This window comes from Mastigoproctus giganteus, chromosome 8, assembly GCF_048544385.1.
Source record: "Mastigoproctus giganteus isolate SK-2022 chromosome 8, ASM4854438v1, whole genome shotgun sequence".
Lineage (NCBI taxonomy): Eukaryota > Metazoa > Arthropoda > Arachnida > Uropygi > Thelyphonidae > Mastigoproctus > Mastigoproctus giganteus.
Window position 1 is genome coordinate 164,591,733 of NC_143582.1, and position 16,163 is coordinate 164,607,895.

The following is a 16,163-nucleotide window of genomic DNA, read 5'->3' on the forward strand; positions in this document are numbered from 1 at the left end:
GCTTGACAGATGCTACCTCCATGATATCCTACATTGTAATGCTAGACATTGGACGAAGTGCTTAATAATGTTTCTGCTTTGGAGGCAGTTTAGGTCACAGATGATGCAGGGAACTAGTAGCAGTACCGAACGTTTACCGATATACTTCTTGGCACAGCATGATGAAGAATAGTATCCTCAGAATCACAGGCAACGATCGGCATCGCGTTCATGTTGCTTTGTTACTGTCAGTTTTTCCGGTTGAGGAGAATTTCTACACTTCGACCTCGTCAGCAAAATAAGAGGGGCTCTTTCAAAAAAGTAAAACAGACAGGCCATCTTAACGGCTCTGCAAATAGTATTTCCCGTTAATTAACGCAAGTATGGAAAACTGTTATAAAGATCCTCCATATTTCAGAAAACATAATTAACAGAACATAATTAAGAGAGAACATAATTAACAACTACGTGATGATAAACTGCTCTTTCCTACTATTAGTATACTACCTGGTTGCCACTACTTTTTATTCAGCCCTTGTGCTTAAGATTTAATTTTCTGTAATACGTTCAGAGATTGCTCTCCACACAGTGTATTTTCTACTAAATGAGATAAATTGCCATCATATAAATAAGAAAAAATCTAAAAATCTAACGCCTATACATTTCAAACAAAAATGTTATAAATACTCACGGAAATAATCTTCCCTTTAACTTCACATTCAAGCAAGAACAAGCCATGATTCTAATCGACAGGGAAATCATGGGGCCATGTGAGAAATCTTTCTTCTAGGGGCTTTTATTACAGCTGTTTATTGGATCGAAGTATTTACAGAGAAAAGGTTGAATAACAAACACTCCTACCTCGCGAATTCGTATTCTGGTAAAATTCCTGCATGTCTAAGCAAGGGTTTTTGCAAAGTTACATTTTGGAAGTGGGATATGGCATGTAGACGTGTAGAATTTTATATAAGACGGCGCCCAAACGCTAGGTCAACTCTGCAGGAAGGCCAGAAATATGTGCATGTGTTACGTTGTTTACTTGTTTTTGGCCACTTTGCTACCAGGAAGGTGCGTCCTGGTGCCAGCCCACGCCACGAGAAGTTGGGCCACAACTGAGCGTGAACCGCAGCAAACCTCGAGTGTCACGAACTGAATGTCCGAAGTGGTATATGCCAGGCGCAACCATCGGTTGGCTCATTTTGCCCCCAAAATGTCGATTCCCACAATTTGATGGGAATGCTTTGAGAGAACGCTGTACAGATTTTATCAGCATATGAAAAAGCGGCAGAAAAGTAGGAGGTTATGTATTTCACGATCGTTGTCGCTTGCTATTTACACAAACCCATTTCGATGCTTAGGGTGTTCTCATAGACTTTACACACAATGCATATTAACTGGTTGCAAATACGTCACATTTCAATTCTTGTTCCCTTCTCGTTTCAAAATTAGGAAGAAATGCTAACTGGTTAAAATTAATGCAGGGAAAATATATAAATATCTAGCAAAACAGATAATAAGGCTTTTGGAAACGAAATACTTCATCAAGGACTGTACAAACATAATTCAACAGTAAGCTATATACCATCCATTTTGCCTCCATGCCGCATGCGGAAACAATCGAATATAGATTACAGCTAAATTGTAACAATTTAATGGGATGAATTTTTACATGAAATAAATTACAGTATAAAGAGATTTGCAGAGGTTGCACCTGTGATGAAACTTCGCGTAAGATTGCAGAGGTTGCATGTGTGATGAAACTTCGCATAAGATTTCACTCTAAATTTTAAAATTAAAGAGAAAAGCTCCAGTAAGTCAATTTCATTTCATTCCACCAAAATGAAAACATTTTTGCGCGTTAGTAGGTGCAGAGATTTGGCGTTTTTTAAAATAAGATACTAAATTTTTTATTCATTTACCTCACCTCATTCCTCCCCTCTGTTTCTTCTTCTTATCCTTTAAAATGACTACTTCTGGAAATAAATATAACCTCTAATTAGGTTTCAGTGATTTAAAATGTTCGCTTCCTCTCTCTTCCCCTGCTATTTACGAAAATTTCTGTCATGGAATTTTCACGTCATGGAAGTCCATCTTCTGAAGTTCTTCCACAAAGCTCGTGTCCTCCGATTCAATACAACGAATTCTAATGGAATGCCTCGTAAAACTTCAATGAATCCTGACAAACTACAAGAAAAATTACCACTACCCATTAAAAACAACCATCAGGAAAAAAAATGGTTCTACATATCCGATAATTATCTATACGTAGCTAAACGTTCAAGTAATAAATCCTTAATTCAACCACAAGATTCCCCAACGTTGTATCCTCTGGTACCTTCCCGTCAAATCTTATCAGCCACATCCACTGTTCTAGCGGAAGCCCACCAAACGGTTGTTCTACCGGTTGGCTCGTAATTGCGTTGGTTGAGAAGTTTCAAAGCTCCTCATCTATAATCGTGTGTATGTGTGTGTTTTCGAGAAGCACTGGTATTTAAGCTTCCCCAGATATAATCGGGAACATCAACATCCACCCAACAAAAAAACTAGCCTTGTAGGCCATTTATTATGTCCACTATCATCTGATAGAAGAGGCGTTTGCGCTGTAGCGTTGCATCTCATGTCCCTTCTTAAGTACGTAATATGTGATCCTTACAAGAGTTTATGACAGACTAATCTTATAACTGGTTTCTGGTCTGGCTTTACCTCAATTTTTGGTAATGAATACTCATGGGTCCGTCATACAGAAGGTATACAATGGGTTCCGATGGTTCCCCTCGACTATATCAATTTGTCAGATGTTTTTAGTTCTTTTATCCCTCCCTCTAAAAATTAATTGGAACCAAAACTGACGTAATCAAAATATCTGTTAACAGAATATCACAAAGATTTCACATCTTTGAATTTAATTCTAAATGACGTCTGTTAACAGCTCTGCCATATATATATAAGACATACCGTGTCCTGTCTGGTACCAATTATTACTATTTGCTACTCATATAGTAATAACTGGTACCAATTATTACTATATTAGTAGCAAAGGATTAGCGTGCCTTGTGTCATAATATAATTAGTATACTGAATATAAGAATAAATAAAACTGACTACGATCGCTGTTCTTCCATACTGGATGATAAAGGGTTGGATTCGAGTCCTGTCTAGACGGAAGAACACCATGGCCGAGTTAGTCGGTATTAAACCAGGTTGGGTCTTTTTTGTTTATTTATTTTTTTAAAAATACCGTAAATACGGGTTTTTCCTCCAACAGACCGACCACAGAATTCACGCAGCGTACAGACATAACATACTGACACCGGTGGCTCAAATGGACTGCCACGGTTGTTAGTATGTTACGCCTGTAAGCAAACATCTCATGACGCTTTAACTACCATGATTCGTGATCCAAAACAGCTATCGCTTGCATATGGGATTACCGGTCATATATATATATATATATTTCTTTGTTATCCAAACCTATCCTTTTATGAAAATAAATGGGCCTGTCGAATTCTGTATAATCCAGAAAAGTTTTAATAATAAATGACATGAAGCTTTCAGGGTTAAATGGACCCCTTCATCAGCAAATTCTAACGAGATAAAGACGTTAGAGACAAAATTTAACAGATACAGAGTGATGCGTGCATGGACACCTGATTGTTGAATAGCCAATTGTGGCTATCCAACCCACATATTAGACAAGTGCTTATTGCAAGCGCTCACGATCTATTCGAGACCGCCATCGACGCGTGACAATATGCATACCGCCTATTCCCTATTATCCGGGCACTTCGGGCCAGATTTCAAAAATCCTCCGGAAATGCCGCATAAAATGTGTGCAACTACCCGGTAGGAGCTTCCGTTCTCTGGTTTCTAACGTGAAGACTCCGGTCGCCCCTCTTTTGCGCAGCGGTGTGGTATACCGAGTAACTTGCAAAGATTGTGGCAGCTGCTACATAGGAGAGAGCTCGAGACGCCTTCAAGACCGCCTTGCAGAGCACGGCAGGTAAATTCGTCTTGGTGAGACTGACCAATCCGCAATCGCGGAACACTTCTGGACGACCCACCATGACCTTAACCCCAAGCGCGATTACGAAGTGATTGACCAATCCCCACACTTTCGCCACCGCCTCTGGCTAGAGTTGCTTAACATTTCGTGCAATTCAAGAACTATGAATCGCTGCAAGAGCACGAGGCTACACCCTATCTTGGAGGCAACTGTCTTGAAACTGGATAAATGCTGGCAGCAAATCCAATGGATATCCAACAATCACGTGTCCATGGACGCATCACTGCGCGCACACCTCTGTACCTGTTAAATTTCGTCTTTATCTCGTTAGAATTTGCTGATGAAGGGGTCCATTTAACCCTGAAAGCTTCATGACATTTATTATTAAACCCTTTCTGGATTATACAGAATACATCTATCCTATCCTTTTATTAACCTATTTTAAAGAAATAATTTCTGTGCATGCAGAAACAGAAAGCGGTGCAAAATCAGGAAATGTTAAAGAGAAAATAAGACGAGACAGTGCGCATGAAGCAAGAAGAGAAAAGGTGGAATATAAGTCACGCCACTCAGTGATGTATATAGTAAAAATAAAATCATTAGACATTTACCTTTCTGGAACAGCGCCAAGACGTTTTGGAAAGGGATTTTTTTCCCTTCCTCTTTCTACTAAATTTCGAATTCGATTATCACAAGAAGGACGTTCTCAAAATTTTATTACTCTAACTTTTCATCGAGAGATCTCAAGTCAGCGAAATGGAAAAGAAACAAAAATAAGAGTCCAGCATATTTCGGAGTCTAGCACTGCTGGGTAATGTTACTGGATACCATTCTCATGCTCTCTTCAAATCGATGTCAGTCGCGAGAAGATATATTTCATCAGGGATCGAATGGTGAATATTTGCAGGTAAGGAGATCCAAATTTTTGCCTTAATATGGATAAACCAAAGTGTTGCGAAGAACGTGATGTGTTTTTTTTTTTTTTTTTGTTGTTGTTGTTAGTTCATAAATAATTAATTAAATGTGAATAGCATAATTTAAACCACGTAAATTGTTGTTATCAAGCGAATTTTCTTGTGTAAAAAGTATTACATAAACTAGTTAAACTCCCATACCGACTTAATATTTTGCGACGGATATATCCTGTCATCAGGCTAAATGACTAAAGATTTGGGGCTATTCCTGACTTGACAGTCTTCCTCCCTGTGAAGTTAGGAACGGCGCCAAATGTTTACTGATATGCCTGATGACAGGATTTAATAAATAATGCAGAAAAGTCGACGATTATTAAGTACTTAGATTTGGTGGGATGTGATGCAATGTAATCCTTTTAATTTTTCATATAATGCTCTAATAATTTTTATGGAATGCTTCTTACGAATTTCAAAGAAAGTCGCTTAAATTCGCCATGTGGTTTAATGTTATTCACATCTAATTAATTCATTATGAATAAACTGCTTAAAAGAATATTTAGAAGTAATATTACTGTATTCAAATTCGAAAATGCAACTTGGAAGATATTTTGAAATATACAGTAATTGTGACTGTTAATGAGCCAGTACACCCATCGTTTATTATTTCAATTTTGCCTCAATTTACCAGTCTAGCGAAGTTAAATGCTCACAGAGCATGAGTTATAGTCAGTTCCTTTCCTGCTCTATTTAATGCGAAGCAAAACAGGAAGTCTCAAATAACATGTACCCGACAAAAAAAGTCACGGTCAAAGTGCTTATGGAAACTGAAAGGGGGAAACTCTCGCTCTCTTTGAGATATTATCATTTAAAATTTACAAAGGCACCTACCTATAAGAAAGAAACTGTACGCAAAGAAAGCAACGGATGCACAGTTATTCAGTAAGAGACCACTAGTGTATTAAATATATTATTATAATTAATAAAAACCAAGATTATAAACAAAAACAAAGGTCTAAACAGATCAATACCTGTAGTAGACAATAAATAACTGCAAAGGCTTACTCCGTGACAGGAGGGCAGGATGTCAAACCATTAAGAGAATAAATGAAAAGCCGAAATCAAGAAATATGAAGCTGCAAATAATCAAAAGGAAGGCTGAATCCGCGAGATTTATAAGATAAAATGTCTGAAAAGAATAATACCAGGCTGAGATGGTAAATAATCCGGAAGATTGTAAACATCTTCCTAAGTCTGTTACTTAGTGCACGTGTGCTTCATTCAGTCAATACCATCTCTGTTATTTTGTTAATTGAAAGTAAAGCATTCACTGCAATGAAAGCTTTTTAACGATTACCTCCACAGAACTCTTTAAAAAAAGGTCGCTAGTGGATTATTTTTGTTAGTGAATTCCGATCATCAATTAGATCTGAGCCATGATAGTTCTAGATTCCATTTCACTTAAGAGACCGATGCCATTAGCTGTGCGAAGTTTTCTAAACCGTCCAACGGGTCTATTTTCCTTGTTCGTCTCTCTCCCTCTCTGCATTAGATGCACAAAGGAATCGATTCATGCATTCACATGAATTAGTTGTCCACTGTGTTTCTGTCACTCATGTGCTTTTATTTACCTCAAGAGTCTTACATCTTTGTTTCTTTTCTACTCTTCCCAGAAACAGACTTACGAAATTGCCTCTGATATCTCTATTTGTGAAGCAAAACGATGTGTTGACTCTCTGTCTCATGCCATTCTTTCTACGATGATTTTCATATAGTGCGTTACTGTCACTCGATCGCTTCTACAAAGTTTGCTTTGTTTTATAATCGAACGGTTATTCGCACTAAAGTTTCAGTTAAAAAAAGTTAAACGTGTTACACTCAATTAAAAAAGCTGCCCCAATGGGAAATTGACAACGGAATATTGATGCATTGTATGGTATATAGTGTGCATAGTATTAGGGTCGTGCGCCACCTGTGGTTTCCCACATCTGAACCATATGTACACTGTGAAGAAATACAGAACACTGTAAATGCCAGAAAAAGTGTAGTGTGTGGAATGTGTAGTATTGTGTTGGGTTCTATTGTGCATCCTGGCATTTGGCCGCGGGATCCCTGATGGGACCCCACGTTGCCCGCACACACCACTAGGAGGTAGCCAGGCTGCACATTATTCTCTGGGAGGTCTCTGTCAGGGTCGCCTGAGCTTCCTGAACGGAGACCAATTTAAAAATAAATAAATAATAATAATAATAAAAACATATGAAATAAATAAAAATAAATTAAATAATAAAAATAAAAAATAAAATAAATAACAATAATAAAAATAAAAAAATAATAAAAATAAATAAAAAATAAGGTAGAGTGCGGCAGTACGGGGTGTACGGAAGAAGACGGGGATGAAAGTAAGAGTAAGGGGATGTAGGTGAGGGCATCCCCTAAAGTGGAGCGTATGCCCCACCAGGAGAAAAGGGGGGGAGGGGATAACTCCAGAAGGGTAGAAAAGCCACTCAGCGAGAGTGCTGAGTGTGACATATTTTGCGGTGGAGTGGTGAAGACCACAGGAGCCTACCCAACCATGTGGAAAGCTAGCAGGTAATCCTACCCTGGATGTTCCAGGGTTAGCAAGTTGATGCTGGTAAAACGGTCAAGTACAGATTTTTTATTTCAAGTTTGAGCAAGTCCCTCACAGGTTCGTATCCCTAGCTTGAGTTGGTTGTAGAGTCCTGTGCCTAGCAAAGAGGTTCTGTGCGTGCTCCGTTAGTAATTTGTAGTGTTGTTCGACAGAAATGAACAGGTGAGCCTGTCCTTGAGGTATGTGTTGGAGTCTGGTGTGCAGTGTTCCTCGAAGATCGTCATAAATTGGGCAGTTATAAAGAAGATGGTCCCAATCTTCAATTTCTCCACATGTACAGTAGGGGTTATTGATGATTCCCAAGGTAGTCAACTTATGATTTATAGAGCCATGTCCAGTTATAATATATGTATAGTAAAGTCCAAGAGAGAACCAAGGCGGCAACTTTGGATAAACTAGTTTGACATCCGGGATGAATTTCTTAGTTATTAGGCCCTTGTCCGTCTCCTCCCATCTTATCTGTCAGGTTTATAGTAGCATTGCAGCTAGTTTCTTCTTTTCTTGCTTACCGTCAGTGCGGGTGTCGATGGTATGTCCAAAGATGGTAGCTGGGATTCCTCGCGACAAGCAGTAGTACAATCCTCGACGGATAACCTCCAAGTCAAGGGGGAGGACACCTGCAAGAACCTGGAGGGCTCCGTGGAATTGTTTCTAGTTTGCGTTTATTGCGAACAATTATTGCTCTATGGTACCAAATCCCGGTTCCGTCCGTGATAACAGGGAAGAATATAGCTTTATACAGGAGTTTGAGTGTTCTCCGATTCAGACCTCAGTCACACCTGCTTACACGGACGATTAGGGCTGCATAATTTTTTTCTTGAAGGTATAAAAGGTGCGGGAAGAAGGAGAGCTTCGAATCCAGGATGATACCCAGGTGTTTTAGGGAAGTTACCAGCTTGATGGTTTTTCCTTGTACCTTTATCTGAGGAGGCCTTGATATCTGTAGGGTGCCTTTGAGAAGTATGGACTGTGTCTTCTGTGGAGAAATCATGAGCTTGTGTAGAGTCGCCCAGTCCTGTAAGATCTGTAGTGCTTGTGGCCTCGAGAGCTGCTCTGGTGTCCACTGCAATGGAGATGGTAATATCATCTGCGAATGCTTGGATAGTAACAGGGCCCAGATCCAGGCCAAGTAACTCATCAAGGACGACGTTCCAGAGGAACGGGCCGAGGACCGAGTCTTGTCGGCAGCCTCTGTAGATAGATTTGACGAGCTTCTGGTATGGTGATCTTCCTGTTGGAAAAGTAACTTTGTATAAGTTGGCTGGTATGCATGCCAGTCTTAGCCTGCGAAGAATGCTTGGCCACCAGAGCATATCAAAGGTACGGCAAAGTCAATGGTTATGAGGAGGAAGTAATTGTAATTAGTGCTGGCTGCAGCTTGGGTTATTTGGTAGAGAGCATCCTCTGTGCAGTGTATTGGGCGAAATCCATACTGTGAATTGGATTGTAGGCCAGCTTCTGTGTAGTGTATTAGGAGTCTGGTATGGAGGAGGCGTTCAAGTAGCTTGCTCAATGTGAACAAGAGGGCAATGGGCCGGTATGAGTTAGGCTTTTCTGGAGGCTTCGATGGGTTTTTGAGTATTAACTTTAGTTCAGCTATTTTCCAGCTTTCTGGGAAGGATCCCTGGGGTAGGCATTTATTGAACAGGTTAAGCAAAAATTGCGGGCCTGGGCGACCTTTTTTAGTATTTCTTGTTCAATGCGATCCAGTCCTGGGGATTTTTTATCCTTCATTTTGCCAAGGGCTTGCTGCAGTTCTTCATTGTTAAATTCTTCCTCCACAGAGTGAATGTGGTAATTGTCATTATCTGGACAAATTTGCTGCTGTTGTGTTGTGAGGTGATCGGCGTCGCTGATAAAGAGAGTATCCAAGATATTCATCACGGATTGCTCCCATGACGTTGTCATGATTCCTTGTGGTGTTATTGTGGAATGGGCTACTTCTCCTCTTGGCAGTTTGTTGGTAGTAACTCGGTACAACACTCCCCAAGGGTCCGAGTTACCAGTGGTGGTAACCAGCCGCTCCCATGTAGTTCTTTTTCACTGCCTGATCATGGAAGTGTATTGGTTCCTGGTCCTCTTGTAGTCTTCATGAAGGGCTTTCACATCAGTAGCTGGCCAAGAGGTGCGAGCTCTCTGAAAAGCTTTCCTCTTGTTATGAACTGTCCAGAGTAGGCGTTCGCGTTCATGAGACCACCATGGTACAGCACCTGGAAGAGTTTTTTCCTTGGGCATAGACTGATTGCAGGAGAGGGTGATGATGTCAGTGACAAGCTTTTGATGCTGCTCGGGATTCAGGGAGAGGATATCAGAAGAATGATCCATGATTGTTGACTGGAGAGAGGCGGTGAACAGCTCCCAATTGGCTTTGCTGATGGCTTAGCGGTTGATATCGTAGAGCGGAGTAGGAGTTGATTCTATATTTCTTGTGAGGCTGTATGTAATTGCTCTATGGTCGGAGGTGGTCCAAGCTTCATTGACCTGCCACCCCGACACCTTACTTGAGATTGATCTTGTGGCAATCGTTATGTCTATTGTAGACTCCCACATAGTATTGTATGGTATATGCGTGAAGTAGCCGAGTATTCAACGCGACGGTACAGCCATATACATTTTTGAGTTGACTGTATTTCAAGCTCGTATTATGACCGCTAAATTCTATTAACAATACTGTTGCCAAAATGATTATCTATAAACTTCTTTGACCTATGTGGTAGTACCGCTGCATAAAAAACGCACAAACTCCGGCACAGCCATATTGGAGTAAAAAAGGAATGTAATTTTTACTTCCTCGACCTTAATAAAGAATAAGAAACTTAATGGCAAGTGGGAAGGCATAAAAACCCTACTTGCAAGGTACATTTCGTTATCAACTAAGCCACGAGGGCTGAACAGTAGGAGGGGAAGGGGAGGAAAGCTGTTTCCAAAAGACTTATACATTATTTTTGTAAATTGTTATTGAGTGAAACAATACAGGGCATTTTGCTCTCCAATATATAAATACTGAACAGAAGCCCCTCCCCATTTTGGTGGGTTTTACTGAACTTAGTAAATGCCCCTTCTCTCCCTTCCCTGTAAGTCAATTCGTGCAGATACCAATATTTCATCCTAATACTTTACACTCATAATAATGCCTTTTAACACTTACTGAAGTCTAATAACTTTCCTAGGAGGCTGAAAGAGATAAATCGTACATGAATAGTAAGACAAAGACCAAGGAAGCTGCAAGGACGATCACGGCGCAATAAATGTACCTCACGATAACAAGGATAACGAGCTTTTGGAATTACCAACCTGTCGTTAAGCCCAACAATACGGGACAAGAACAGAAGGCAGATCGATACGGTTTCAGCACATCCGCAGGGACCGAACAAAGGCTTTATTTCTGTTGACCTATCACAAGTTTCAGCTTTATTCCCTAAGAAAAATAAAAGAATGAAACTTTCCTTAACTAAATCAGCAAATCTCGAACATGCAGCATTACCCATGACGTACAAGAAAACGCACGCGTCACTTCTATCAGCGGGAAGTTTTTTTTTTTTTTTTTATTGTGGATGGTGAGAACGCCATACCTTTTTATGCACAAATCCGACTTCGGATGCCCGATCCCTTAGTCTAATGGGAACTTCATTTCTTCCTTACAAGTTGATGTAATCAAGACCATGTCACCAAGAAATCGCGAAGCGAATGCATAATTAATTCTTTCTTGGAAGAACTAGACAAATTATTGAGGAGGATGGACAGGTGATGTGGGAAGGGTGGGTTTTTTTTTTTTGCTAATGTTTTATAAACTTTTAAACAATAATTTCGAACCGCCATGACACCACTCAGGAAATACCAGATCCCCATTTTTCAGGTTAAAAGTAGAGTTACTCACGCCACTTGTTCGAATCTGATGTCACAAAATACCAGCCCCTATTTGGACGTCTAGAGTATAAACGAAAATTATTTTATTTAAATGATAAAGGCACGTTGCCGCACACAACTCAGCAACTTCCAAATGGGAAAAATTACCTCGCGCAAACGAGAAAAGACTATAAGGATCTCCAGTCCATTCAGTTAATGTAAGACGAGCTAAGTTGGACTGCTTCTTTTCGTATTCGTATACAATTCAGAAATACTTACTAAACAGATAAATACGCCTGACGGAAAGCGTAACAACGCATTTAGTAGTGAACCTAGAAGCCAACACAAAAAGGTAAGCCATGTCACTGACATCAGTTTGTCGATTGTTTGACACTACTCTGTTAGGCACTGCATCACACTAAATGTTTTACGTTATCTGCAATAGAACAAAAGGTCATGCGTTTGCACAATAATTAGAACTGTATTTCTTTTTAAATTTGTGTGACATTAATTAATTAAATCATTGAAGGTATTTCACAAATACTTCAGTTAGGTAATTATGAAATCCCCTTTAATTATTGCATTTTACGCTGTACTTAATGATCTGCATACAGAGTAATCCCTTATTTAAGTGCAGATTTTTGGAGGACAAGCCCCAGTCAAAACTGTCTAATGAGTATAAGGTCATAAAGCCTATGTTAATTAGGTCTTCTGAATGAATTAATTCTGAAATCACCATATTCGAGTATGAAAATGGAGATTTTTCCGAATGTGAAGACCGGAAGGACTCAGTTCATGATACTTAACGCTACCACAGCCTCAGGATACGAACTAATGGTGCTATAAACAGTTAAGTTATATCAGAAAGAGAAAACAGTTAATGAGCCCTTCTACAGAATAGGAGGAGATGGCGGTAAACTTGGTCTCATAAGCAGTGACGCCAGAACTCAAATTACAGCTGGCATAATACCGCAAAATCAACAAAACAGATCGAAGCAAAATATGAATATACTCCGAATGATATATTCATATTCTGACTTATAAAAGATTCATATATTCATATTTGATTCATGTATCTCATACGGAGAGAATAAAAAAAGCTTTCATTCATTTACTTTTAACGTCTTTACTCGTTCTATTAGTTCCTTGGGTCTATCGGAAAAGGCGAATTATATTTTAATCCCATACAGTAAGTATTACATTTAAAATTTAATATAATAGGATATATGTGGGAGAATTATTAAACTTTTTAAAATTAAGTTTTACGTCCTTGAACTTGTTTATTTATGACACATTTTATTGCAACGATTCCCAACCTTTTGAGAATGCTACTCACATTAATACATTCATTAAGCTCCACAACCTATTATAACGCCCTGTGAAATTACAAAACTGAAATCCTCACTGCATTTCAGTTATTTATGGTGCAGTGAGGACGGCAGCAATGCAGTACGTTATATTGACTGCAGTGCCCTAAACACGTTTATGTTTATGTTTATAATATTGTTTCGCACTATTCTATAATACTTAAAATGGCGTCCTTCACTCATCAAGAAGACACACACACCAAAAGATAATCATGTCAATTTGCGTGAAGTGAATGGATGGATCTTTCTTTTCCTCGATTGTCATGATGGGTGAGACATAGGTTTCCTCCCCTCTTCAATCCAGAAACGAAACGTCATTCTGCCCAACGGAAGCACAGATTCACCACCGCCAAAAAGTTCCGTGTTTAACAGTTGCTATTTTCTATGATATTTATGGAATAATCCTTACATTTTGTGTATCCAAGGACAAATTTACAGTGACAGTAAACGCATATGAAAAAGTTCTGAAGAAAACGTTTCTCCCAACACTTCATAAATAAAAACGTCCACAGACTAATTCGCATTCGTTTCCATCAGGACAACGCTTCACCCCATCGTTCTGGAAATGTGCGAAACGCTTTTAAGCAAAACACACTGGGGTTAACATCCTCCATACTCAATTGACCTTGTACCTAGTGACTTTTGGTTGTTCCCAATGATGAAGGATGCTCTTCGTGGCAGATTTCCTAGCCGACAAGCAGCAGCTTGTGCCATTTTCCGGACGAACATATTTCAGTTATTTCAGGATAAAAGGAAGAAAAAAAAATTATATATATATAATAAATAAATCATTATTCTTCTGGGTGAGCCACCTTATCTTAAGGAAAGATTCCCATAAAATTAAATCACAGATGCGACACCAGTGCATCGTATTAATTTTCTAGATACTTTAAACAAGTTTCCTTTGATATCAACGTAGGAGATACTTCATTATCATTTCGCTATCTTCTGTTTCTTTCAAATAAAGATTGCCGTGCCACATTTTATGAATTTTGTATGTGTGGGACGTTCTCTCGAGATGTTAGCAACCCTGCTAATAACTTTCTTCGTTTATTACAAGGTAACAGGCACTTAGCACAGGGTTTGGTTAAATGCAGATATACTGAAGGAGTCTGAGAAGGAGAATTACCAAGAATATGAGTATTTTGGTACTGTCCGAATTACATATGATTCACAAACTCACTCAACAGCGAGTTTGTGAGGCACTTAAGTTCGTGTTGAATCCTTTATTTTTCGCCTAGTTGGTAGTACATGCAAAAACGTGATCGGCTGCTGCATAAGGAATAACGTTACTCGTAAATTTCATATAAGTTTTTTTAAGTTCCAAAAGCTGTCCTACATCATGCTTTTTCAATAAATGCATTCGGATTAACCCTGTGCACTCTTTCATTATGGAGGATGAAGCCCTTCTACCACCCATTGAAAAAGATATTTCAATCATTTAAAATATTAACAAATTGCATACAAATTCATGCACTGTATTTAGTTACATAATTTTTCATTTAAATATCTCGCTGCAAGGAATGATCCCTTGGAAGCAGATCATCACCTCTCTAAGCTCATTTCCGGTAGATTAGACGCTCCCAGCATCGATAGCCTCATCATCCTGCCCGAGAATAACAGAAGATTAAATAAGCAGCAAGCATCTGTGATCCGACCTGCCCTCTACCAAATCGGCTCGCTCAATCATATGTTCCCAGCAAACGCGATTGGACTTCTGAACGACTTAAACATCAACCTTGAGGCAATTTGCATAGACAAAGCCTACAGAACAAAGGTTTTTGCTGATACCTACGCAATCTTTCAATTTTAGACTTTATTTCACCATCGCTCTACGTGGCTTCTGTACTATTAGAGATCTGGGCTCCTTCTGTTCCGGTCAGCCTACGGCATCTTTCCGGCATCCCCATACCCTTCTTGGACAGACGCTGAATGTATATTGAGCATTTATGTCGAACATAATCTGTCTTCGCCTTTGTGTCTTTATCTTTGTATCTTTTATATTACCCAAAATACATATTGAATTGCTATATTATAGTTGTATTTACCCTCCTAGCATTTGATTGCTGTCTAGGGTGAATGTAATTTTTACTTTACCCGAAAATTAAATAAAATAAATAAATAATCAAGGCGTCCTTCCACACGACGTGGAAAAGGCCTTGATTCGAATTACACCAAGGTGAGCTTTTATCACATTGTGGACGAGTTAGTCAATGTGGGGAAAGGGTTCCACTGTCCCTCCCGCCATGAAATTGTGTTTCATTCCGCAAAAGCAGCAACAATTAACAGCAGCGTCAGCCCTGGAGGTACTGACGAATCTTTCGACAAATTATGGCCAAGATACCCATCACTGTCATCGACGTTCAACTGGGATTGGGTGGGAGTGTAGTAGCAAAAATCTTGCTTGTAAATCTCTAGCATCGAGTTCAGTTTAAAATTGTTAACATCGTAACTTAATTCATATAAAGTTTTAAGAAGAAAAACGAAATCGCTTACCTTTAAGTCGCCTTTCCTTCGCTATATTTTCAATAAAATTTCGATAGAGACTTCCAGTTGGCCACCTACTTCACTAAATTAAAGCGTAGTCAGGCCATCTAGCGTAAATAAAATAAAATAAAGAATAAGAGTCATATATCCCTCTCAGATTTACTTAATACTGTATTTAATACAAATTACATATTAATTTAATGATGCTAATTAAGTATCGATTAAAGTCGTATTAATAAAAACAAAATGATGCAAAGAAGCCAAGCTTATTTAGCGTCGGCCTTAAAAAGGAGAGGAGGGGGAATCTTACGGTAATAATTATTCACTGAGAATTACTTCAGCTACTTAACTACTTTCATTAACTTTAGTCAATAAAAGCAGCTAAAAACTCCAAATAAGTAATTTATGCTATAATAGCGTTGATTAAATATAAATTCCACGTTCTTTAACAAACATTTTACAAGGAGTTGAAACATTAAGTCCAGCCCTCAGGTACTATTTTATCAATGTCTCATCAGAAACGTTTGTGGCGACAACCCAAACAATTACTTAATGCAAACATTATTCCCAGTGGAGTCCATAAATGTAAACATCATCAGTTTTACGCGTTAGGTATAATTACGTATTTTTATGTACATTTTAAGTCTTACTAAGGGACACAGAGCAATTAAATTGCAAATTTATGCAGATATGTACTATATACGACAATATTATATCCAGTTTTACACGAACAACAAATCATCTAGTTAAAGATCCTCAAGATGCGACCTTTATATTTTACTGCCAGCAATTTATTAATAAGCGCAGAATATTTTGGCGCGACCATAAATGGGACACTTCGTCATGGAGATCAGACAAGCAAAAATGCTGTCAATGTTCGCCAAAAATTCCCTTCTCTTCTAAGTACACTGTTTGTAATGAAAATTAGCAGCTGCCGA

At 38.8% G+C, this 16,163-nt stretch overlaps 1 protein-coding gene across 1 annotated transcript in view; it reads right to left on the bottom strand.

Annotated features, from left to right (window-relative positions):
* LOC150081977 (fat-like cadherin-related tumor suppressor homolog) overlaps window positions 1–15,248 on the bottom strand; it is a 1,021,521-nt gene extending 1,006,273 nt beyond the window's left edge. Inside the window, exon 1 of the mRNA XM_090379029.1 lies at window positions 15,235–15,248. The gene's annotated coding sequence lies outside the window, so the exon portion shown is untranslated. The remainder of the gene's footprint in view (window positions 1–15,234) is intronic.
* Window positions 15,249–16,163: the final 915 nt, after the last annotated feature.